The sequence below is a fragment of the Macrobrachium rosenbergii genome, chromosome 1 (genome assembly GCF_040412425.1).
Source record: "Macrobrachium rosenbergii isolate ZJJX-2024 chromosome 1, ASM4041242v1, whole genome shotgun sequence".
Lineage (NCBI taxonomy): Eukaryota > Metazoa > Arthropoda > Malacostraca > Decapoda > Palaemonidae > Macrobrachium > Macrobrachium rosenbergii.
The window spans coordinates 54,774,358-54,799,357 of record NC_089741.1 but is presented as its reverse complement, the minus strand read 5'-3'; the positions used below and the strand labels follow the sequence as shown (position 1 = coordinate 54,799,357).

General features: G+C 36.0%; 1 protein-coding gene across 3 annotated transcripts in view; it reads right to left on the bottom strand.

Moving 5' to 3' along the window:
- The window catches only part of LOC136838429 (CYFIP-related Rac1 interactor B), a 239,153-nt gene that overhangs the window by 70,714 nt on the left and 143,439 nt on the right, over positions 1-25,000 (bottom strand). Inside the window, exon 2 of one of the 3 annotated variants that reach the window (XM_067103342.1) lies at positions 18,726-18,763. The exons of 1 other annotated variant lie outside the window; for it this stretch is intronic. The gene's annotated coding sequence lies outside the window, so the exon portion shown is untranslated. Of the gene's footprint in view, positions 1-3,092; positions 3,319-18,725; positions 18,764-25,000 lie in introns of those variants that run through there. One more of the 3 variants, XM_067103332.1, reaches the window with a different exon arrangement.

The following is a 25,000-nucleotide window of genomic DNA, read 5'->3' as shown; positions in this document are numbered from 1 at the left end:
TAGGAAATGGTTAAAGTTCCTATGTGCGTTTCTTAGACCCTTAGCTGCATGAATTTCTCTCTTTTATTTTCGTCTGTTCCCTTTGGTTTCTCCCCGACAAGCTGTCCAACTTCTTTAACTTTACCTGGTCCAAGTTTTCACCTCTCATTTACTTTACATGTATGACTCAAGAGGCCTCGTTAAAATCCCCTATGAGTCATAAATATTTCAGCGAAATACGTATTTTCCATTCAATGAATGTCGAGTTTTCAACTGAAAGGCATTCTTACTTTCTCTTACATTCAAGTAATACAATTATCATAAATCATTAACTGCTTTCATTCCTTTGCGTGTGCTTGTTTGCGTGGGTTGGATCGATGAAGTGGGATTAAAAAAAATTACCACCTACCAACCGATTACTAAGATTCTAGGTACATACGCCGGTCCGTGCACAAATGTGTTTGTTATGCGCCCGCACACACGCTTGATCATGAAATAAAATAGGTGTGACGTGAATCATTAAGGAAAAATATTTTCCTCAACAACCACATGTTTTCCTCCGACGTTGAGTAAGTTCGTCCGTGTGTAGTTGGGGGGGGGGGGATAGGGAACGAAACGAAAGAAGACCAAAGTACCCACCTCAGAAGTCTTATATAAGAGTAAACTCAATGCCCAACCCCGATGGGAGGAGAAGCCCACCTTTTTGGAAGAAAGGATGTTAAGTGACTCGGGGTGAATGTAAAGAGAGAGATGCCTCCATGGCTTGAAGGTGGAGAGAAATAAACCCTCGCCTAACCTTTTAAGTCACATAATATGAATGTGACAAGCGGTGGCTTGGCGGGTGTTACATTGTCGAAAGAGCGTAAAGATATACTCACCATAATAAAACAGTGGGGGAAGCCGTAACTGTGTGTGTGTGTGTGTGTGTGTGTGTGTGTGTGTGTGTGTGTGTGTGAGAGAGAGAGAGAGAGAGAGAGAGAGAGAGAGAGAGAGAGAGCAATATATTAGCGTGTGAGGATGATCTGGGAGTTGCCATCGAAATAGGAAAAGAATTTACGACTTTGTGTAAATTTCTCAATCCAAACTACGTCGTATCACATGGACATCTGATGAGATTTTACACGACGGTCCAGGCAGGGACTAAAGACGGGAGTGCAATAGATCAAAGGATGTTGAAACTGTCAATAAACTTTGCAGGTCTGGCACAATATGCAAAATCTGATAAGAGGGCCAAAATACACCATATGAGTAAGAAAACAGACCAGTAAGGCAAGTTTGAAAGCAATTTTAACATCAAATATATTCACAAATGCAAATTAGTACAATATGCAACAAAGTAAATACAACACTCAGGTGTGTTTGAAGGCTTTTTCAGCATCAAAAATGTTGACATAAGTATGTTAGCAGAATACGCAACAGAATAAGTACATACATCACTAAAGTAAAGTTTGAAGATAATTTCAACATCCAAAATGTTGACAAAGGCAGTTTGATACAATATGCAACAGAGTAAGAACATGCACTATACTAAGGTAAGTTTGAAGGCAAATTCAACATCCAAAGACGTTGACAAAGGCAAGCTGGATTTAATGTAATACAACAGAAAAAAATCTGGAGTGGATAACACAAACACAAGTAAACACGCACTGCAACTTGGAAGACTGAGCCGGACTGAATAACGACTCAACATTTCTATATAATAGCAAGACCAAAGCTGAAAGATGTACCATGCGAGACTGAACATTCAACAAGCCTGAGAGTGCCACGGTAGAGATGGGGAAAATGAATCAGCGAAAAATGAACCCAAAAAATAGTAAAAGCAATCCAATAGCGTTTAAAAAAACATGTGATGTCAAAACGGAACATTTTCTCTCTCTCTCTTTCTCTCCAAGAAAAATCTTCACCTGTTTTCTCCAAAATGAAAATGAGATTTTTTCGTCATAACAGCAAAGCAAACAATCAGAGACCCTCAAAGCACAAGCTCATTTTTCACTGCACAATTTTATTTCCATGCGCGGAAAATGGATTTCAGAATCAAATGTGCGCTAGATAGAAGAATGACGGAATATTTCTCTCATATAATAACTAGGTCGTTGGGTATAACTCACTCTCTCTCTCTCTCTCTCTCTCTCTCTCTCTTTTCAATCACACTCTTTAGACAACACTACGACTTTCCTAGAGACCATTAACTATCTACTGAGCTTTTATTACTAGGAGATATGGTTGGGATCAGCTTAAGACTTTCCTATTCACTAACATCAAAGTATGAAGAAATACCAACGAATGAAAAAACACACGAATATATATATATATATATATATATATATATATATATATATATATATATATATATATACTAGATGCTAAAATAGAAGAATTCCAATGGAAAGCGGAGTCAGAATATGAATAGGTAATGATGCTTGAGGAAACATTCTTTGTTGCGATTAGTCTGAGATTCTAACACACCCATCATCAGGCATCTAAAATAACAAAACATTGTATTTATTTGTTATTTTAGATGCCTGATGATGGTGTTAGAACCTTCTCAACTAGTTTGCAAAGAATGTTTCTCAAGTACTGGTCTACTCTATTCTATTATATATATATATATATATATATATATATATATATATATATATATATATATATATATATATATATATATATATATATATATATATATATATATATATATATATATATATATATATATATATATATATATATATGTGTGTGTATACATATATCACATCACCGCGATATTTCATGCAAACACAAGCATTAAGCTACAAATTTCGTTTAATATCAAATTCGCTCTACTTCATAGCGAGGAGTTGCTCAGGCGCACGCGCAACACACACATCGCACGCGCACACACACGCACACACACATATATATATATATATATATATATATATATATATATATATATATATATATATGTATGTAGCCATATTACATGTTCTTTTTGTATGTATATGCAATGGCGTGTGAGCTTGTACTGAACTACAGACCTTATACAAACCAGCGAATATTATATATCTATCTATATATGCATATGTATGTGTATATACATATATATGTATATACAAACATTAAAATCACAAATGTACCTCGAAATCACGACGAAAGATCGGTCTCTTCTAAAGACTAACGGTCGGGTAGTATCGCCGGGGCAACGCTGAACCACTGAAACGTAATGCAAGACTGGTATATGAATCGTTTTTTACGTATCGCTTCTCTGGCTGTTTATCTCGGACGCGTGACGTCATTTCCATCGACAGAGGTTGAGAGGCTCCAACAACACATCCGTCTCGAAATGTCACTTCTCGGGAAACCCTACCGAAAAATTCGTTTAACGCCGCTGACATCAAAGAAAAATACTGATGTAGATGGTCACACAATCAGTGTTGTTATTCATATGGGTAAAGCGTGCACGTGTGTCTGTACGTATGTATGTGTGCATGCATACATATATATGTGTGTGGTATGTGTGCGTGTGTATGTATATATGAGTGTGTACGTATGTGTTTCATACTATATATATATATGTATATTATATATATATATATATATATATATATATATATATATATATATATATATATATATATATATATATATATATATATATATATATATATATATATATACTCGTATATGCACAGGTATATGAAGGACATGGGGCATTACATGGTTTCTTTATTCACTGGCGACGTTTCGGGACAAAGTCCCATCTTCTGGCTAAAATCAGAAAATAAATATTACATCAAAACAATACACGTTTTTTAAAAAAAGCATAAAACGTAAGAGTAAAATTATAAACAGTTAACACTTTTCTGAGTAAAATTGTAAAATTAAAAATCTCAAGCTGAGTCCTGCTGTTCGTGTCACGATGGTGAAAAAGTCAAGAATAGGCAAAGAACATAGTGAAGTAGCTTTATGCTATATACAACGGTACTGAGATGGTATGGTTGTTAAGTGAAGGTACCAGTTTCTTAATTGCCAAACTTTCAAGAACGAGGAGCTGGTGTTCGTATGGTGATGTCATAATGACCTTAAAGTTATTATAATTTATGTCATCATACGATTTCTGGCGTGATTCGATATTTGATTGTTCTGGGCTCGATAATTTTTGTTGCCCGTTCGGCAACTTACACCTTTTATGAGCATCGCATCTCACCTTGAGCAACCTTCGCGTACTTATGTAGGTCTGCTGATCACATCGGCAGCAACTAAATAAATACACGGCACCAGACTGCATCAAGGAGGGCAACTTCTCTAAAACACAGCCGATGTAACCAGCACACCTACAAAGGAAGTACGCGCCGGTTGCTCAAGGTGAGGTGCGATGCTCATGAAGGTGCAAGTTACCGAACGGGCAGCAAATTATGGAGGCCAGAACGATCAAATATCAGGAATCACGTCAGAATCTGTAAGACAGGCATAAATTATAACAACTTTAAGGTCATTACGACATCACCATATGAACACCACCTCCTCGTTCTTGAAAGTTTGGCAATTGAGAAACTGGTATGTGCCTTCACATAAGAACCATACCACCTCAGTGCCTTTGCATATAGCATAAAACCACGTCACTATGTTCTTTGCCTCCTCTTGACTTTTCCACCATCCTGACATGAGCAGCAGGGCTCCGCTTGAGCAAGGTGTTTTCCTCGTTCTTTGGGATTTTTAATTTTACTCAGAAAAGTTTCAGCTGTTTATAACTTTACTCTTACGTTTCATGCTTTCTTTTTTTAAACGTGTGTTGTATTAATGTAATATTTATTTTCTGATTTTAGCCAGAAGATGGGACTTTGTCTCAGAAACGTCGCTAGTGAATAAAGAAATCATGTAATGCGCATGTCTTTTTCCATGTCCTATGCCTATCTCACTAAGGATTAGCCACCTACAATGACTACTATATATATATATATATATATATTATATTATATATATATATATATATATATATATATATATATATATATATATATATATATATATATATATATATATATATATATACTCATCAACATGGTTAAAAGTACGGGAAATCATATGGTTCGAGAGATTAATATGTTCTCGTTGATAAAAAAAAAAAAATTATAACCCAAATACTGCAAAATAAAAGTCTGTGGCTATAATATTTCACAGTTCCCTTATTTTATCCTCATATAGACGAGCAACGCACATCTGAAACTGAACATTTCTGAAAACTTTACCCACAAAAAAAAAATTTCCTCGAAAAATCCAACATTCCTCAAACTAAGCAAAACCCGAGCCAAATTCAATTCTCAGACCCCTGACCAACGAGGTTACACCCTTCCTAGCGCCGGTTTGGGGAAACTACTGGAGCTGACCTGTTGTTACTTATTATTATTATTATTATTATTATTATTATTATTATTCCAGTAGATGAACCTATTCACGGAACAAGCACACAAGAGGCCATTGACTTGATATCTGCTTCAGAGAATGTTGGCTTCAACCTCACCGCAGACCCACAATGCAGCAGCAACTGATCATGATACAGAGCCAGTGATTTTTCATCGGCGTGGGGGAGGCGCGAACCCGCAACATCTGAGTGGCATGCGACGACACTAACCACAATACCAGCGGACCAGCTAAAATTGCAACCATCAACAGGTCTTGGGACACCGAAGCAAGTGTGGCAGTGAGTCACAATGTGACCTGGAGTTAACGAACTAGTGGTGGGAAGAGTAGCAAGAATCATCCTAAACGACTTCGCGGTGGACAAACGTCCTTGCTGCCACAAGGCCAACTTAATCTGACAAGGGCAAACCGATAAAATATTATTGCTACATTTCCGCACTCTTGACTAAATAATATAAAGAAGTTCAATATAAATACGGCAGAGAATCATATCAGATGAGGGAAGCAAACTCAGGTCAAACAAGTACTGAGAGAGAGAGAGAGAGAGAGAGAGAGAGAGAGAGAGAGAGAGAGAGAGAATATATTAAAGTTCTTGTAGAGAAAGAGACTTACGACTAACATTAAGTTAAAATAGTTCAAGAGAGAGAGAGAGAGAGAGAGAGAGAGAGAGAGAGAGAGAGAGAGAGAGACCTTCAACCCAACAAGAAGTGATTAAAAAAATACAATGCGATCAAGAACATATTCAAAAAGGGGGCAAAAAACGAGAAAGGTATCGCAGCTTTGACGTCACATGGCTCAAAGCGCTATTTACGTGACTAGACTCGAATGAGGCTACTTTATTTAAAAGAATAAATCTGTCCTTTCCTCGAAACACGTTACGCTTTTTTTTTTGTGGACAAAATACAGTCAATTTCTCTCTCTTCTCTCTCTCTCTCTCTCTCTCTCTCTCTCTCTCTCTCTCTCTCTCTCTCTATGGGAGAGAAGTGTTTTAACATACTAAAAATCTCAATCTCAATCTCTAGTCTCTCTCTCTCTCTCTCTCTCTCTCTCTAGTAGGAGAACTGTCTTAACATACTATTAATCTCTCTCTCTTTCTCTCTAGTAGAAGAACTGTCTTAACATACTATTAATCTCTCTCTCTCTCTCTCTTCGTCAGAACTTTAAATTCATATAAATCTCTTTGTCTATCCAAAAACTCACTATCTTTCTCTCAGAACTGCTTGTAGTTATCAAGTTTTCTTCTGTCTATCTGAGAACATCTGGCTATACATTGGTTCGGAAATAGGAAAAAAAATCGTCAAGCTCTACTTTAGGCCACCATGAAAATTCTATACATATAAAAAAAAAAAAATTCTGACGGCCAAACTCCCATTTTCACATTTACATACAGAAGATAAACTTTGCTTTGAAGAAACGACATACAAGTTTGTCCGGTTCTTTTCTTTCTCTGCCTAGTTCCTCTCATCGGCACCTTTCTTCCTATACAACATCTCGTCTTTATTCAGTCAGGGCACTGACCTCCTTCCGTACTATCTGGTACTAACCATATATATTAAAACTCAAACAAGAACACTCAGTAGACAGCATGACTCTAGCGAGCCAAGCAATGCTCGTCGCTGTAAACACACTAATAGGTGATAGAGTTTCATAGGTGAAGAACTCTCTATAAGCTTTCCCGATACCGATCTAAAACCTACCAGTCTATATATCAAGGGATCATCTCTGAATGTCTTGATCAAGTTTCATCCAGAACATTCGCTATTTCTCGAGATGTTTTACTGACCTTAATAAGTCACAGACCCGGATGAAAATATAATTCCTCTTTCAAATATGTATATTATATAAATATATATATATAAATATATATACTATACATGTTATAAATATATATATATATATATATATATATATATATATATATATATATATATATATATATATATATATATATATATAGATATAGAGAGAGAGAGAGAGAGAGAGAGAGAGAGAGAGAGAAAGAGAGAGAGAGAGAGCTAGCTGTTTTGATCACTAACATACAAAAGAAATATAAATTCATCTACAGAACAATGGTTCCAGGATGGAGGTTTTAGACGCTTCCCGGGCAACACTCAACCGAAATAGCCGGAGGGCCAACGCTGACCCGGAAAGCAGGGGCCATCAACATCGCTTAGACCTTGCAAGAGACCTGTGCTAGTAATCAGTCCATATGATTACGGAGGCGAGAGGTTTCTGCTTAATCATTTATTTTCCCTAACGAGTAACGGAATTGTAACTTGGTCATTTTTCTTTTCGCGAGAGTAGGCTGAGAGCTACATGTACGTGGACCCTTTTTTGTTTTACATTTACTATATTTGGTCAGTTCAATACTCAGAGAGAAGAGAGAATTTTTAGAAGGCCAATTAAATTTTATCAAATGAACCTGAAAACTCCTGACGACAGTCTGCAGTGGTAGATAACAAATAAACTTGCATGTTTTTTGCGCGATTCATAGACTGAAAATTTATTGTCAAGGGTATGGACATGTAAAACTTCACTTCTTATTTCTATTTTTGTGAAAGCAACCAGGAATAGTTTCCAAAAACATCTCTATGCTATACACTAGATTTGCTGTAATTTAGCAAAAATCAAATAAGAAAGTAAAACTCATCCACAGCCCCACATGTTCATTTACAATCTGCACTTACCCTTAATTCGGTATGCATCTAAAGACATAAAAAAACAAACATTCATTCAATTACTTAGCAAACAAACTTCGCAAACATCATTAATAAATAAACACACCTAATCACAAGCACCTTAACCCTAAACTTGATAAATTACTGCAAACTGCCTTCCACACCATACAACCGAAACATACTTTAAGTCCTAAACATACTCTAAGCCCTTTTTATAACACTGTATTTCCATAAATCTTTTTTTTTCTTCTTCTTCTTCCTTTATGGCCATACCTCAATTTCCATAAATCTTTTTTTTTTTTCCTTTCTTTTATGGCCATACCTCACAAAACTGATTTATGTATAGCGGAGTAGGCCTAACAACAAACATCAATGTAGACGTCGAAACTGAGAAATCACCGACCTACACGCCCTCATATTTCTCTAAATACAACTGTAAACTTATACAAACAAACTACCTCTTATCTCCCGCCTCCCTCTCTGCCTCGCAGAACAGCGAGCAGAGGGCAAGAGCTGGGGCCAACTTCATGATGACCATTAAGATCAAAGAGATCGTAATAACATTCGCAGCGAAAGCACCGCTGTTGCTGAGCTGCTGCTGCTGCTGCTGCTGCGCAGGCTAGGACTGGTGAAACCATTCGTCACTCACTGCGTACGCCATTCGGCTGAGGGACCGACCGCGGTAAGCAGTTTTTACTGTCGTTGCAATATAATGTTGCTTGTTTGGTGTCTCTGGGTTAAGAGTGATATTCTCATGCAAACCAAATATAAATGAAACTCGTAAGGATTATACTCGAGGTTCATACACCACACGCACAAATATACATATATATATTACGTACATACCGTCTTTGTGTGTGCATATATCTATCTATCTACACACACACACACACACACACACACACACACACACACATACATATATATATATATATATATATATATATATATATATATATATATATATATATATATATATATATTTCCAACTGTATAGGTCTAATCATATATAAATCCAATAATTAACTACATTAGTCCATAACAAGTTTTATAGAAAGAATATGGCATGTAGCATATGGACTACGGCCTGAGAGAGAGAGAGAGAGAGAGAGAGAGAGAGAGAGAGAGAGAGAGAGAGAGAGAGAGAGAGAGAGAGAGAGAGGTTGTGCTGAAATGAATTTCCTGTGAAGTATATGTCAAGAAAGCGGGAATGATAAGGCGATAAATGACAACCGACGAAAGAAATGAAGAGAAAATATCAGACGATACACTGAAAGATCTTTGTCATTTACACTCGCATTGAAATATTACTTCCTTCTTAGTCGTCTTTCTTTTCGTGTATGAGAGCTCTGATCGTAATCTTCCTCAGCAAGTTACATTCCTTTTCCTCTTTTATATGAATATACCTACAATCTGAGAATAACTATCACAATATTATCAGGAAACATTTATGAAACGATAATTACAAAAACTATTAGTGCAACATGTTTCAGAGGCGACAGCAAAATTTAAATCATTTTGCGACTGCATCGTTTTCATAAAAAATACTTTATGTTATATAACTTGCTTCAAGTTCCGTTATTCTTGAATGTTAATAAATGTGGGTGAAATTAGGTATAGGCAAAAGTGATCGACCGTCTTGGTCGCAAGCTGTAAAATAGAATAATAACCGGTATAATGAACGTAATAAATTTTTAATGTACGAGTATACACATTTTATACCCATATCTTCATACATGACGATAATATGCATAACTGCGCAACGGCTGGCTTTTTTTTTTTTAACAATATATATAAGATAAAATTGGAAATACGATTTATCGTATTTTGCACTTAGCTGAAAAAATTAATATAACTTCACACTTCATTTTTAGCAAATATTTTTTCTTTTGATGAATTACAAAAAAAGTCTTTGGTCTCGTGAATAAGACCTTTCAATTTTTATAATCTTGTTTTCCTAAGATGCTGTAATATATTAAACATATTCAGCTTTACAGTTATAACTAAATCTACTAGCACCATACAATGGAAACGGACGTTGCACAAGACAGGTCTATGTGAAGTAACGCCAAGCTCAAACTCGGTCAAAACGAAATGCGTGCAAAATAATAATAATAATAATAATAATAATAATAATAATAATAATAATAATAATAATAATAAGTGTACGTGAATATTCACAGCATTTCATAACCGTTATTTTGACGACAATGCAGTATTTAGGAAAATCTAAAGTGTACGAAAGACAAGTCGTTAAAGCAGGGGAAAAAAAAAGTGCAGTAAACAGTGCGGTGCTTAAAACAAGCTTATATGAACCTTCTGTATTATCGTGTGAAGTAGTCCCTCAGGAAGAAGGTTTTCCAAGCGGGTTTCGTAACACAGTCTTGGCAGCTGAAAGATTGCGTTGAACAGTAACTGGGTTTATACTGTTCTTTGAAAGCTTTTTTTTTTTTTTTTTGTTAAAAAAAGCTTTATATATATAATATATATATTATATATATACATACATACATACACATAGAAATACATAAACATACATATATATGAATTTAATGTATGTATACATACTCATACAGGCCTATGTATATAAATATATATATATATATATAAATATATATATATATATATATATATATATATATATATATATACATATATATAGATAGATAGATAGACACAAGGTATTATACCAAAAGAAGAGTGTTTAGATCTTATGTGCAGCACTGTTAAAGTGGTCAAGTATTTAAACAGGTGCATTTATTACGAATGACAAAGTTGAATACGAGCCGAAGAGAGGAGACATTACTAACACTTGAAACGGAAAACTGTATAAAAGAACATACTGATATAATAGCGAAGAAAACTTCCTCCAGAGGAAATGAAAAATAGATAAACGTAAAGTGACGATTTTGGGGAAAACAGATAAATTTAAGGGATCTGATCGTATGGACAAGTTAACATACAAGGGAACGATGTGGATGCAGTATGTCCAAAGCAGAAGTGGTTGATACAAAAGGTATGAGGCTTTAAAGATTAAGTAACCTGTGCCTCTGCTTCATACGGGGTCAACGATGCAAGCAAAATGCAAAAAGGGGATAGAGAGAGAGAGAGAGAGAGAGAGAGAGAGAGAGAGAGAGAGAGGAGAGAGAGAGAGAGAGAGAGAGACTAAAATTTAGTGACTTATGAAAACCCCCAGTTGCACGAAAAACATTAGCGACTTCCCCTTATAAGTATTTAATATGCTTGTGGCATTGACTCCAAACCAAAACGAAAGTCAAAGTGTCCGTTATACAAGAAAAGATTTTAATTATTACCATCAATATTCAGAAAATGAACCCTATCCATATGGAACAAGCCCAAGGGGGGCCGCTGTGCTTGAAATTCAGGCTTACATAGAATATGGTGTTCATTAGGAAGAGGAGACGGTAAAGGGAAATAGAGAAGGAGGTCTCACTTATTAAAAAAAAACAATAACGCATTAATAAATAGATAAAAAATGTAACCAAATGCCAGGAGAATTGTATTACTGTACTACCGCATTGCATCTTCGCTTGAAATTTTGAAAGTTCCAACTGCAAGGCATCCTCAGGGAGACTGTTCCACAGTCCAACGGTGTGAGGAATAAAGGAACTCTGGAGCTGAGTAGTTCTGCAGAGAGGCACATTTACTGCATATCGGTGCTGCTGTTCAGCAAATCTGGTTGCTCTCTCTCGGCAGGGAAAGGGGATCGGGGTCTGTTTCCAGACAGCTATAATCTGTATGTATTAACGGGTAAAGAGAAAATCAAGCATGACGATAACCAGGACCAAAGGGCTACTGAGAATTGATGTGTTTTTGAAGATAGGTGGAGATATGAGCGGTAAGGCTTAACTAAACCTCAGTATATGTGAGTTTGTAACACAAATTGGCGGCGCAACTAGTAAGTTATCGGAGCCCAAGTCTGAGCTGGGGAGAGAGAGCATGACTACATAAAGGATCAAGGGTGGAAAAGTTGTAAGCCAAGAGCTTCAGACGAGCTAGCAGCACAAATATAAAGTACCGTGATTGGCTTCTTTCTTTCCATCGAGGGTACAACATTTGTAAAACACACAGATTATATATAAATCAACCTATCTATCTATCTATCTATATTATATATATTATAAATATATATATATATATATATATATATATATATATATATATATATATATATATATATATATATTATATATATATATATATATATATATATATTACATACAGACATATATATATATATGTATATATATATACTATGTATGTATGTGTATGGCTTTTTCATTTGAGAGGATGTAGGTCCAGAAGGTGCCATCCTTCCGTTTGTCACCAAGTATTTTTGGGATGTTGTTGCTAGCACCCTGCCCTATCCACCAACCTGACCATGATTCACCACAATCGACCTAGTGTCATATACATAATTCACCATTTGCGCCAAGGCACACAGTATTTAACGAAACCTGGTTATACTGCTCTGCCTCGCCCAGGAATCGAACCCTGATCCTATCATTGGTGAGGCGACAAAATATGTGTATGTATATACATATATACACATACATATATATATTATATATAATTAATATATATATATATATATATATATATATATATATATATATATATATATATATATATATATATATATATATATGAGAGAGAGAGAGAGAGAGAGAGAGAGAGAGAGAGAGAGAGAGTAGATGCATAACCTGCTGCAAATGTGATTTGACAAATACAATATAAATGCACGCATCATCCTACACGGCCTACACGCAAACCCACGTTATGCGCCTGGGTGTCTACATACATTAGGCTAAACGGCGAATTTATTCCCTAAATGAAATGTCAGAGTGTCATCGCGAGTAAATATCAGCCATCTCTTTGACCTTTAGCTTAAACCCAAGCAAAATAAATTGTTTAAACTGGAAAAGGAAAAAAAAAATGGGATGCTGCCGTCAGCCGTGCAATGATCGTTCCTCCTTAAGGCAGGAGCACCTATTGAAGGTGAAGTACCAGGGCAAGCATTACAAAAGCACGCCGTTCAGAGAGAGAGAGAGAGAGAGAGAGAGAGAGAGAGAGAGAGAGAGAGAGAGAGAGAGAGAGAGAGAGAGTATGCGTTGACTCACCGTTCTCATTCCTTATTCATCATTCTTAAGAATTATTCATGTTTTTCCTCGTTCATTACAAAGTTTCCATTCTCGGTATAAAGGAAACTGAGATCGTTATTTTTCCCTCTATCATGATACGATACTCCTACACCAAGGAAATCCTGATTGTGACTTCGTATAAATGTACTACAGTGACTTTATAATATACCATTGTAATTAAAAATATTAAAACGAATTTCCTCAAAACTTGGCAACGGGAAAAAACCAAAGGGTATTAACTCCCACTCAAAGCCAATACTCATTTACAATTCCAAGTAATTAAGACGAATTATCATTTATAAATCTATCGCCCCCAACATTTAATGGAACTTCTCCTATTTTGCGGATTGCAGTGCAATGTATTTGATTCAACTATGAAAGATGAAAAGCATTTTTAAGAACTTGAAAAGAATCTTTCTAACTACACATTTATATCTAATCCACGGACTGTGAAATCATTTTCTATCATTTCGGATCCTGAATAATCATTATTTTGACCATTCTGGATCCTTCTGAAAAATCATTATCTGGATCATTTTGGATTCTTCTCAAAAATTATCTGGATAATTTTGGATTCTTCCGAAAAAATCATTATTTAGGTAATTTTTTATCCTTACAAAAATTATCTGGATCATTTCGGATCCTTCTGAAAAATAATTATCTGGATTATTCCAGATCCTACTGAAAAGTAATTAAATGGATCATTTCTATCCTTCAGAAAAGTAACTGTCTGGATCTTTTCGGATCCATCAGAAAAGTAATTATCTGGATCATTTCGGATCCTTCTGAAAAGTAATTATCTAGACCATTTTGGGTCCTTACGAAAAGTAATGATCTTGCTCATTTATGATCCTTCTGAAAAATAATTATCTGGATCATTTCAGATCCTTCCGAACAGTATTTATCTTGACCATTTCGGATCCTTCTAAAAAAATTATTATCTGGATCATTTCAGACCCTTCCGAAAAGTAATTATCTTGATCATTTATGATCCTTTTGAAAAGTAATTATCTTGACCATTTCATGATCCTTCCGAAAAGTAATTATCTTGGCCATTTATGATCCTTCTGAAAAATAATCATCTGGTTAATTTCGGATCCTTCTAAAAGTAATTATCTTGACCATTTCATGATCCTTCTGAAAAATAATCATCTGGATCATTTCGGATCCTTCTAAAAGTAATTATCTTGACCATTTCATGATCCTTCTGAAAAATAATCATCTGGATCATTTCGGATCGTTCTAAAAGTAATTATCTTGACCATTTCATGATCCTTCTGAAAAATAATCATCTGGATCATTTCGGATCCTCCTAAAACTTGATAAGGGATCAAAATGAGCTTGCCTCACACTTCCATACAATTTCATAGAAATCCATCTACTCCTTGTCTGTGATAACCCGTGCACAGACAGACATTAAGACAGACATGTCGACACACTACATACAGACACGACGTCGTTGGGGGACCTAACCATTTCCAAGTGCCTAATATTCCTCTCATTATGGGCACTTCAATGCTTCTTTTTTAATTGGCTTATTTGGAAGCAAAATTCCGAAAAAAAAATCAGAAATTAAAGTCATACTTGCAACTTAGAATTACAAGAGGCATTAGATGCTATTTTACTATTACTAATCTTCCTTGAAAATCTACTTGCTCGATGAAAGTAAACTTTGGGAAACAATAAAGAATCTGACTGCTAGTTTTATAATTCGGATGGTTGTCAGCAAATCAAATATCAACAGAAATTACGTGGCAATAAAGAATAAGTCTGAACAAACTTTCCCTTGTTAAATTACAAACATACTCACTAGCCTTGAATATAGCAGCATTCTGTTTACTGCATAACAATAAAACAGCCTTTCTGCAGAGCCGCAATGTTTATGCTGCATTAATAAGTAAGCAATCTCACCCGGAAATATTAGGTAAGACAAACTTCCTCTGTGAGGCCTTAAAGCAATGGTTTGAGTTTTACCAAGCCTGGGAAATCTCAGGACGTTGATGCTCTTACGGTTAGGAGCACCACTGTTCTACTTTTTTGGCACTGCACAACTACAGTCTATGTACTTACATAGTTTTTTTTAATTCTAGAAACGTTTTACTTTGTTACTCTGCACTCTGCTAACTGCCTAAGTTTTTTTTTTCAGTACTGAGCATTTTATTCTTTGGAAGCTTACTTAGGAAAATGAGAACATTTTCGTCTTAACATAAATATGTGCATAATAATAATAATAATAATAATAATAATAATAATAATACAATAATAATAATAATAATAATAATAATAATAATAGCAGGCAACAAAATTTACAGATGAGAAATACAGAAAGAATGAATAATGAAAAACATCAGACATTCAGACACTGGAACAATTCAAGTGAAACAATAGAACAGGAGGGGGAGGAGCCAGTGAAATGCAGCAAATCTCAAATCGAGTCCGATATGCTGGGGAATGCTGTTCTGCTGAGAGAGAGAGAGGAGAGAGAGAGAGAGAGAGAGAGAGAGAGAGAGAGAGAGAGAGAGAGAGAGAGAGAGAGAGAGAGAGAGAGCTGTTCAACTTGCAATAAACGTATAAAAAGATATAATCGACAAATACAGAAATAGTGGGAACAATTGAGAGAGAGAGAGAGAGAGAGAGAGAGAGAGAGAGAGAGAGAGAGAGAGAGAGAGAGAGAGAGAGAGAGCTAGCTATTCAACTTACAAAAAACCTATAAAAAGATATAATCGACAAATAGAGAAATAGTGGAAACAATTGGAGAGAGAGAGAGAGAGAGAGAGAGAGAGAGAGAGAGAGAGAGAGAGAGAGAGAGAGAGAGAGAGAGAGAGAGAGAGAGAGAGAGAGAGAGAGAGAAGACCAGCTCACATCAAATAATAAAATACTTGACGGGTAAACATTAAATATTCATGTATAACAGTACAAAATTTCAAATAAATATGTCGGGTAATTAAAATATCACTGGAGAGAGAGAGAGAGAGAGAGAGAGAGAGAGAGAGAGAGAGAGAGAATATTTACTGAAATACTAGACATTCTTAACGACTATGCCCCATGTTATTAACTATCGTGTTACCTCAACTATGATTATAAACTCCCCAAAATACACATTTTTCCAAGTCATCTGTTTATGTACATATAAATATACAGTATATATATATATATATTATATATATATATATATATATATATATATATATATATATATATATATATATATATATATATATATATATATATATATTATAAATATATATACTAAAAACAATGACCTGAAAAGAATGTAAAGGAGAAAATCTGGGACATCTGAATAACGCCCTTCTCCGACGAGAACGAACCACATTATTAATTCACCATAAAATACTGGGCTTCGATACATGAGCTTTAACAGCATCTCTCTCTCTCTCTCTCTCTCTCTCACATACAGTTTACCTTGGTTACATGCTAAACTCATTTAAAATTACAATAAAAACAATGCTTTGATAAAAGGTTTGGAGTTCAGATTTACATTCACAATTCCCATCCCAACAGCCAATCTCTCTCTCTCTCTCTCTCTCTCTCTCTCTCTCTCTCTCTCTCTCTCTCTCTCTCATGCAATCTATATACTTCCGTAACATATTAAACTTACTTAGAATTACAATACAAACAATGCTTTGATAAAAGTTTTAAATCTCTTTTTTAACCCACTTCTTACGGCAGCTGTCATCTCTCTCTCTCTCTCTCTCTCTCTCTCTCTCTCTCTCTCTCTCTCTCTCTCTCTCTCTCTCTCTCTCTCTCATGCAATCTTTATTCTCATGCAATCTTTATACTTCTTTAACATATTAAACTCATATATAATTACAATACAAACAATGCTCTGATAAAAGTTTTAAATTTCTTTTTAACCCCCTTCTTACGTCAACTGTCATCTCTCTCTCTCCTCTCTCTCTCTCTCTCTCTCTCTCTCTCTCTCTCTCTCTCGTCAATCCAGAGTGTTTATGGAAGTCACTGTCATCATGATGATCTTAATTAATTTAGCATGTCATCCGAGTTCAATTATTTGAATGAGAGCGAATTACTTGCAGAACTCTACTGGTAAATTCTCTCTCTCGTACCATTACCCAAGGTAGCATGACAAACTCATTTAATATCACAATGAAACCAACGATTCACAAAAATGTTTTAGATTCCCAACTCACGACCAAATATATTACATAAAAGGAGGACTACATTTTCTGACGAATAAATATAAAAATGCTCATGTGATGCATTTCCCTAAGTATCGAAACGCAACAACTTTATCTGCTGATATTTGTTTCGTTTAATATTTATTTCCCATTTTCTACTGTATCTTATATCACTCTACCCCTCTCTCTCTCTCTCTCTCTCTCTCTCTCTCTCTCTCTCTCTCTCTCTCTCGTTTACATGTAGGCATTCTATTTGGTGGGAGCTTGTTCAGGAAATTATTGGTATTTCTGTGGCATCTATGGCCAGGGCCATATGAATATTTGCATTACATGAATAAAATCATCATCATCGAGATATTAATACTATTATCTTCTAATTATCATCATCATTATTCAACCAAGCGCCATATCAGCAGCATTTACATAACTACCGAACTACACCTTGGATCTCACCCACTGATATGTAGTACACGCAACATGACGTAACTTTCAACGGATACCACACGAGTGCGATTTCTGGAATCTTTCACAGCATCTTGTAGCCAAACTTTGCACTACGGACCCAACATTGCTCCTACAACTTAAGGTTGAGCAATTTCATGTTCGTGCGTGAATTCGACATTGCTCAGATACATGGGAAACTATTGGCTACTTTGTACAAAATTTGGAGTATTACTCTGTACAAGATTTGGAGTATTACTTTGTACAAAATTTGGAGTATTACTTGTACAAAATTTGAGTATTACTCTGTACAAAATCTGGAATATTATTCTGTACAAAATTTGGAGTATTACTTTGTACAAAATTTGGAGTATTACTTTGTACAAAATTTGGAGTATTACTCTGTAAAAAAAACCTGGAGTATTACTCTGTACAAAATTTGGAGTATTACTCTGTACAAAATTTGGTATTACTTTGTACAAAACTCGGAGTAAAGATGCAAAAAAAAAAAAAAAAAAAAAAAAAAAAAAAAAAAAAAAAGTGAAAACGCACTCGCGCTGACACGGCCTATATACTAAATTACAAAGGTTGCCCAAGAATCACATCCGTCCAACTTTTGACATGTACTACGTGGAAAAAAATCTTTAAACATTTATACAATCTAGTTACACTCGATACTCGTACTAACTGGTTTGGTAATACAAATCTAGCATCACAACTACTACGTCATCCATGCCCAACCTCTCCCATAAATAAAACACACATCTGAGTACTTTTGACACGGGAATGCTACAAGAGACAACCTGTAAGTGTCATTACACAATCGTATTTCAGCTGAAACTGATCAATACTCACTCAAAAAATTTTACTATAAGTAGGACTATAACATCTTAGCCAAAACAAATACTTACTAAAATTTGCCTCTCTTGTCTGTCCCTTGAATGCTTACCTGAAAAAGAAGAAAAAACTTACATTACAATGGGAATAACGGTTAAAAAAAAAAGTTTAAACATAAGAACACCCAATAGAAATCATACCTCTGCCAAGCCAAAATAATCATCAGTTACCTTTCTTAAATGGTAATTTGTCTATATAATTAATAGGCGGAATTTTTCCCGGTGCGACAACCGGTCATGAAACGTTTGTAGCCGATACCGACCTAAAAGATGATTAACTAGCAGAGTTAACCAATAAACGTTTTCGCAAAAATACATCGCAGTCCCTCATCCGCTCTCGAGATATCCTGTATAGAAAAGTACATACAACGCAGGAGAGTGAAAGCATAACGAACCTTTAATAAAAATCAACGCGAGAACCTTAAACTATCCGTGAACACCGACGCTTTCATAGCTCGTCCTTCATGCCTTGTCACCGCCACCCTTTTTACGACGAAATATTCTGACTCACGAAAATCAAAGCTACAGATTCGTTCGTACTTTTCATTTCTAATCAGGCTCAAGGCTTTGGGAAAGCGGATATTGCAGCAGTCTGTGGAAGAGCGGGTTTTTCTTCACCATTTTATACCTTGAGACTCGGGAGAAAACTCGTAAATCAGACGGGATTTTGCACTCCAACAACATCGATTTTACTGCTATCGTTCCACTCCGTACCTCGGCTCTTTTTTACATCTGCCATTTCTCTTCTCAGTCATGTTAGACTTTTTCAAGTTATGCGCCATTTCTCTTCTCAGTCGTGTTAGACTTTTTCAAGTTATGCTATGTGCTTCCCCTTATTTGACAGTATTTTGGCGCACAGCTGCAGTTATTTCCAATTTTTTTTAATGGAATGGAATGCAGAATTTAGGTCAAAGGCCAAGCGCTGGAACCCGTGAGGCCATTCAGCGCTGAATGAATGAATAATTTTAAGTTATCAGGTGTCGTGACTTCTATTTATGGTCATTGACGCCGATCATTCAGCGCTGAAGCGGAAACTGACAATGGAAAGGTTTGAAAGCTGTAACAGTTTTCCTCCTGTTACAAAGATAGTAGAGATAGGAAAGTAAGAGGGAGGAAAGAAAATAAGAACACTGGTACAGTAAAAGGAATGACAAGGGTTACAGCTGGAGGCCGAATGGACACTGCAAAGAACCTTAAGTAATGCCTACAGTGCACCACATGAGGTGCACTAACGGTACTACCCCCTTGCGTGAAATTTTTTTTATTGTTAAGTGAATTTCCCATATTGCTTGCTATGCATACTGCTTGACACGTAATCTGCAGACCGATGCATTAACAAATTCAAATTATAGAGAGAGATCATTTTCGTTAGCACGCCACCTGTCATACAGCTGGAATTGTTATTTTATGACAGTGATTCTATCAACAGTGTACCTTTCGAGGCTTACCGTACACCGTACTAAAGATTCTTTACTGACACTTCTGCCCCAACTTCACTGCTTTCTGCCTTTGACTTTTCCTCTGTTCCTTTGGTTTCTTCCCATTTAGTTGTCCAGCTTCTTTAACTTTATCTTGGAACTGGAATATAAAATTTAGGCCAAAGACCCAGCGCTGGGACCCATGAGATCATTCAGCGATGTCACCTTTATCTTGCTCCAATGTTCACCTATCATTTAAGAATAAGTCCTTGGCCCCTGGGGTCTTATAAATGACTCGTAGTCTGATTAAACTTCTTAGTAATAAATGCTGTCATGGTAGTTTTATTATGAATAATGCAACAACTGTCACAACACATTTTGATTACTAAGAAAGTTCATTAAATTCGTAACGAGTCCGAGACGGGTGCATCTGTCAAAAACAATCTCGGTCCTTCAATAAAAGTAGTTATGAATGTATTTTTACCGTGACGGAATTTTTCCCTAATATTCTTGACTGCTTAGCAGAAAATTATTTCTACCTGGACAACACGATGTTCTGATACTGTAAAATAACATCAAACCGATTCAGTGTGGGGCAGATATGACAGACCTTTTAAAGTCCATGTTTAGCCTCGGAAATTACTATCCCATTAATTATCCACATCATAAATGGACATTCATCACTAGATGGTTAAAAATTCCTAGAGCGGCCAGAACTCAACGATTCATTTGATGTTTTACGTTGGAAATTATTTCATTTTAGTTATCATGCGAAGCATTGCATTCCATGGTTGTTTTTAAATATTCAGACCGAAAGTAACTCCATTTCCGTTAAACATAAATAAAATGCTACGTTATCTTTAACACTAACAACGTACCTTCCAAGATGATGATGCCCTACAATTTGTAAACAAATTCTTACAACAATCCATTACCCTTAATTGTCTCAGGCCACAAGAGAGAGAAGGGAACAAAAAAAATAAATAAATAAATAAATAAAGTGAGGCTCAGCCCGAAGAACATCGATGAATCCCCCGCTTGAGGAATGGAAGGTTGAACGAGAAGGGGAAAACAGAAGCATAGAGAGGTTTCAAAAGCTAGCCAGAAGTTGGAGTATGTGGAATTCAGGGCTACAATGCAATGAAAAGATTGACCTGCGTCAAAATACAACCTCAGGAAACTCCATGACAGCTACATAAGAAATAATGTTCAATTTTATATAAAAAAAACCTATAACCTTATCAACAGTAATATGATAAATTATACGTATTACATTACTGGCAGTAATCTTAAGTAATAAACCTAGCTTCAGTTGTAAAGTGACGCAAAACAGAATTATCAACAGCAACGATACACCCACAGAACTGAAGAACGTACACAACCGAACGCTCGGCCAGAGGATGTGATCCTGTAATAGGAAAAATGCGATGAAGAAACTTTTCCTAGAGACCGATTCACACGCAAAGAAGAGGGCAAACGAACATTTATACTTCGTTATGGCTACAATAATGCTACGCACCGCAACTATTTAACCAACAACTGGGAAATTATTGATACTTAGTAAGTATACACAAAGTGACCGAGACAAAAAATGGTAGACTGACAGAAGCCGACACACCAAGATATCAACCTTGAAGATGATCAAACTGCTTAATGTGAGACGTTGGAAAAGAAAGAAACATCAACTTTATTAGGATACAATACCTTTTTAAAAAACCTTCCGATGCATCTAAAGCAAACTACAGGCTGAGGAAATGGCATATTGTGCATAAATACCCATTCGCAAGTCAAAGGTCAAGGTGGTACAAGGTCATGCTTTAAGTCAAGATTTAACCCTTCTCCTTTACCAAATACTCCTTCATCAGACCACTGCTCCCACATTAACTTGACAATGAATGCTACGAATATGATAATCATAAAACGATAATGTTATTCCAGCCGATTAGTTGAAACTGTAATAAACTGATTATGCAGTTAACGATTTGAATCACGATCAATAAAACAACGTACATTACATTACTTGAAAGGAGTGAAACTGAGTCACCTTATGAAGCACTTTCTGAGAAGACTCTGCAAACCCCCCGACATATTTGCTATGCCACAATTAAATACATAGCAAGAAGATATTAATGCTCACCACCAGTCATTATGCAAAGGTGTTCGAAGCAAAAACATTCCACGCAGATGCGCTCTTCAATCAGGATTACCCCAAAAGCAGCGGATGTTGATAAAGCTCTGCTAGTCCCATAATAATCACTGTATAAAAGGAACATAAACTTTCCCTAAGATGATTTACAACTTTATAAGAACTTCGGGCCAGCAGAAAAAGAATGGTTGATTTTTTGTTTCGTTAAAACAGATCTGAAACTTACCAGCCACATCCACAGCCTAATTAAGCCATACGCAGGTTTCTATCTTCTGAATTACACGTCTGGCAACGCCCTTCATTAGCTATGAATTGCACGTCTGCCAACGCCCTCCAGGTCATTGCTTACCACTAATTCCTAACACATTATAGCATGGAGCTGGCACAGAATTACAAATAAGGCACTGGACAAAAGTTATATAATTAGCAACACTACAGAGAAAATACAGTAACAATGCAACAGTAAGACAAAAAGTCTCAAACAGCAGAGATAAACAAAAACTGCTAATTGGATGTATTGTTTATATGATTTTTACTCCGAAACTATAGCTAATAATGTTCCAATTTTTACTCACAAGCACCCCTAATGCACGATGCGACAGTATCAGAAAGATGACTTTATTCTCAGAAGAATCACTAAGATTAGTCACCCAAAATGCAACACCGACATCAAAAATAAATACAAAAATAATAAAAAAAAAATTAACAAAATGACTGACAGACATCTCGACCGCTATCACACGAAAGAAAATGTAGCCAGTTATCTTATCAGTTTTACGCAGTGGCAGCCCAACCCATGAAGATATACATGTTACAGAAGTATGTGAAATCAGGGATTTCACGAAATCCCGGTGGTTTTATGGTCTGGTTTAAGTGAATCGTTTATGAGAAATACTTCTTGGTAAGGGGAAAGATTATGGTTTTAACATTTACTGAAATCGGCGACTTGCTGGAACTCCCGGCTTACTATTGTGTATATGTTACAGCAAATATGATTTCACGAAATCCCTAGGTAATTTGTGAAATGCCCAATTTGCTTGGAAACAATTTGATCGCCGAGGGATAGTAATAAACACAGCAAAACAGCGATTCACCTTCACAGTTTCACGTCAGCCTTCTAGTACTAGTCTAGGGGGTCAATGTGTTTAGCTGTGTTTAGTCCCTGGCCCCTAGCGCCAAAATGCTGTAAGTGCATCTGATCCCCCAGGAGCCAGTGCGTACTAAACACGGGGAATACATTTTACCCCCGACAGGGACTAGTACTAAACACGGCGAAACTGTGTAGATGAATCACTGTTTCGCCGTGTTTAGTGCTAGTCCTCGGGGATCCAATACTCCTAAGCAAATTGGTCATTTCAAAAATTTCCTAGGGATGTCGTGAAATCCCTGACTTCACATACTTACTGTAACATATATACAGCAGTAAGCGCGGGAGTTCCAGCAAGTCGCCGATTTCAGTAAATATTAAAACCATAATCTTTCCCCTTATCAATAAGTATTTTACGCATAAACGATTCACTTGAACCAGACCATAAAACCACCGATAAAATGTTTTACCTCTCGTCAAAACCAGGATTAAGCGCATCGCATGAGTACTTGATGATCAATTGATTCTTCTCTCTCTCTAGCAGCGTCTCTCTCTCTCTCAGCGTGGGTTACAGCCACCAGAAGGGAACGCATAAAACATACCGAAAAAATGGACGGGGTCCAGATAAAAATAACAACGGTCACAAACATTTATCTGAAAGGACAGTTCTGAGACAAAAAAAATCTCCTTTATTTTCTTTCTTCAAAGTTTGACGAGGACATTCGAACGAAAGAAGCTGAAACGGGGAAAAGCGAAGTTTTTGTCAGTACTTTGAAACTTTACCTAAATTTTCATTTCATTTATATATTTTGCGTTATGAATAAACAGTTCATGTCAAAATAAAGATAATAACAGATAACTGTACAGTGGTTTTTGAGGCTTAGCTGGTTAATCAACAGTATTTATTATACAAATAAAGTCTGGATTATTAAACAACAGTGCCAAAAACTATGAATCACCTCGTTTCTTTCCAATCAATACCAGGTACGAAGTAATGTCCAAAAACACAGGGATTCATTGCTGAGGCAGCTGGAAATGAGTGAGAAAGAACCGCCGCATAAAACGCCAAAGAGCGTAAGCCTCTAAATTATTGCTTTTCATCACGGAATCACACATGGAGGGCTTTACTTAGAGGGGACAAACCTGTACCATTCCACAGAACTTTTTTTATTTTTTACAGTTTTTTTTTTTAGTTGGTGATTTTTCGTTGTAAAATGTGTGCCGTATTACCTACTGGAAAATACGGGTATTTCCCCTTTCTATATTTTGTATTCTTGTTCTTTTCAACAGCAATTTTTTTTTCAGGGTAATTTCGTTGTAAATTCTGTGGTTACATTAGCCTACACGCAAGAAAATATTTCCCTTTAGTGATGACTTCGGAATTACCGAGTATTTTGGTTGTAAATCTGTATTTTACGCGTTATAAAATGCTTCCAATATCACAAACTGGAAAGTCTGTCCAACTTTAGCTTTTGTTTCATCTTACTTTTTTCAAATCTCATCGTCCTTCCCTGTCAGTGCTCTTCAATGCAGATGATGGGGATTTAGAAAAGCGACGGGAGAGTTATAACTCCCTTATCTCTTTACCTCTGTATGGATGTGTGTGCCAGCTGGCATATAGTGCCATATAATTTCCTAT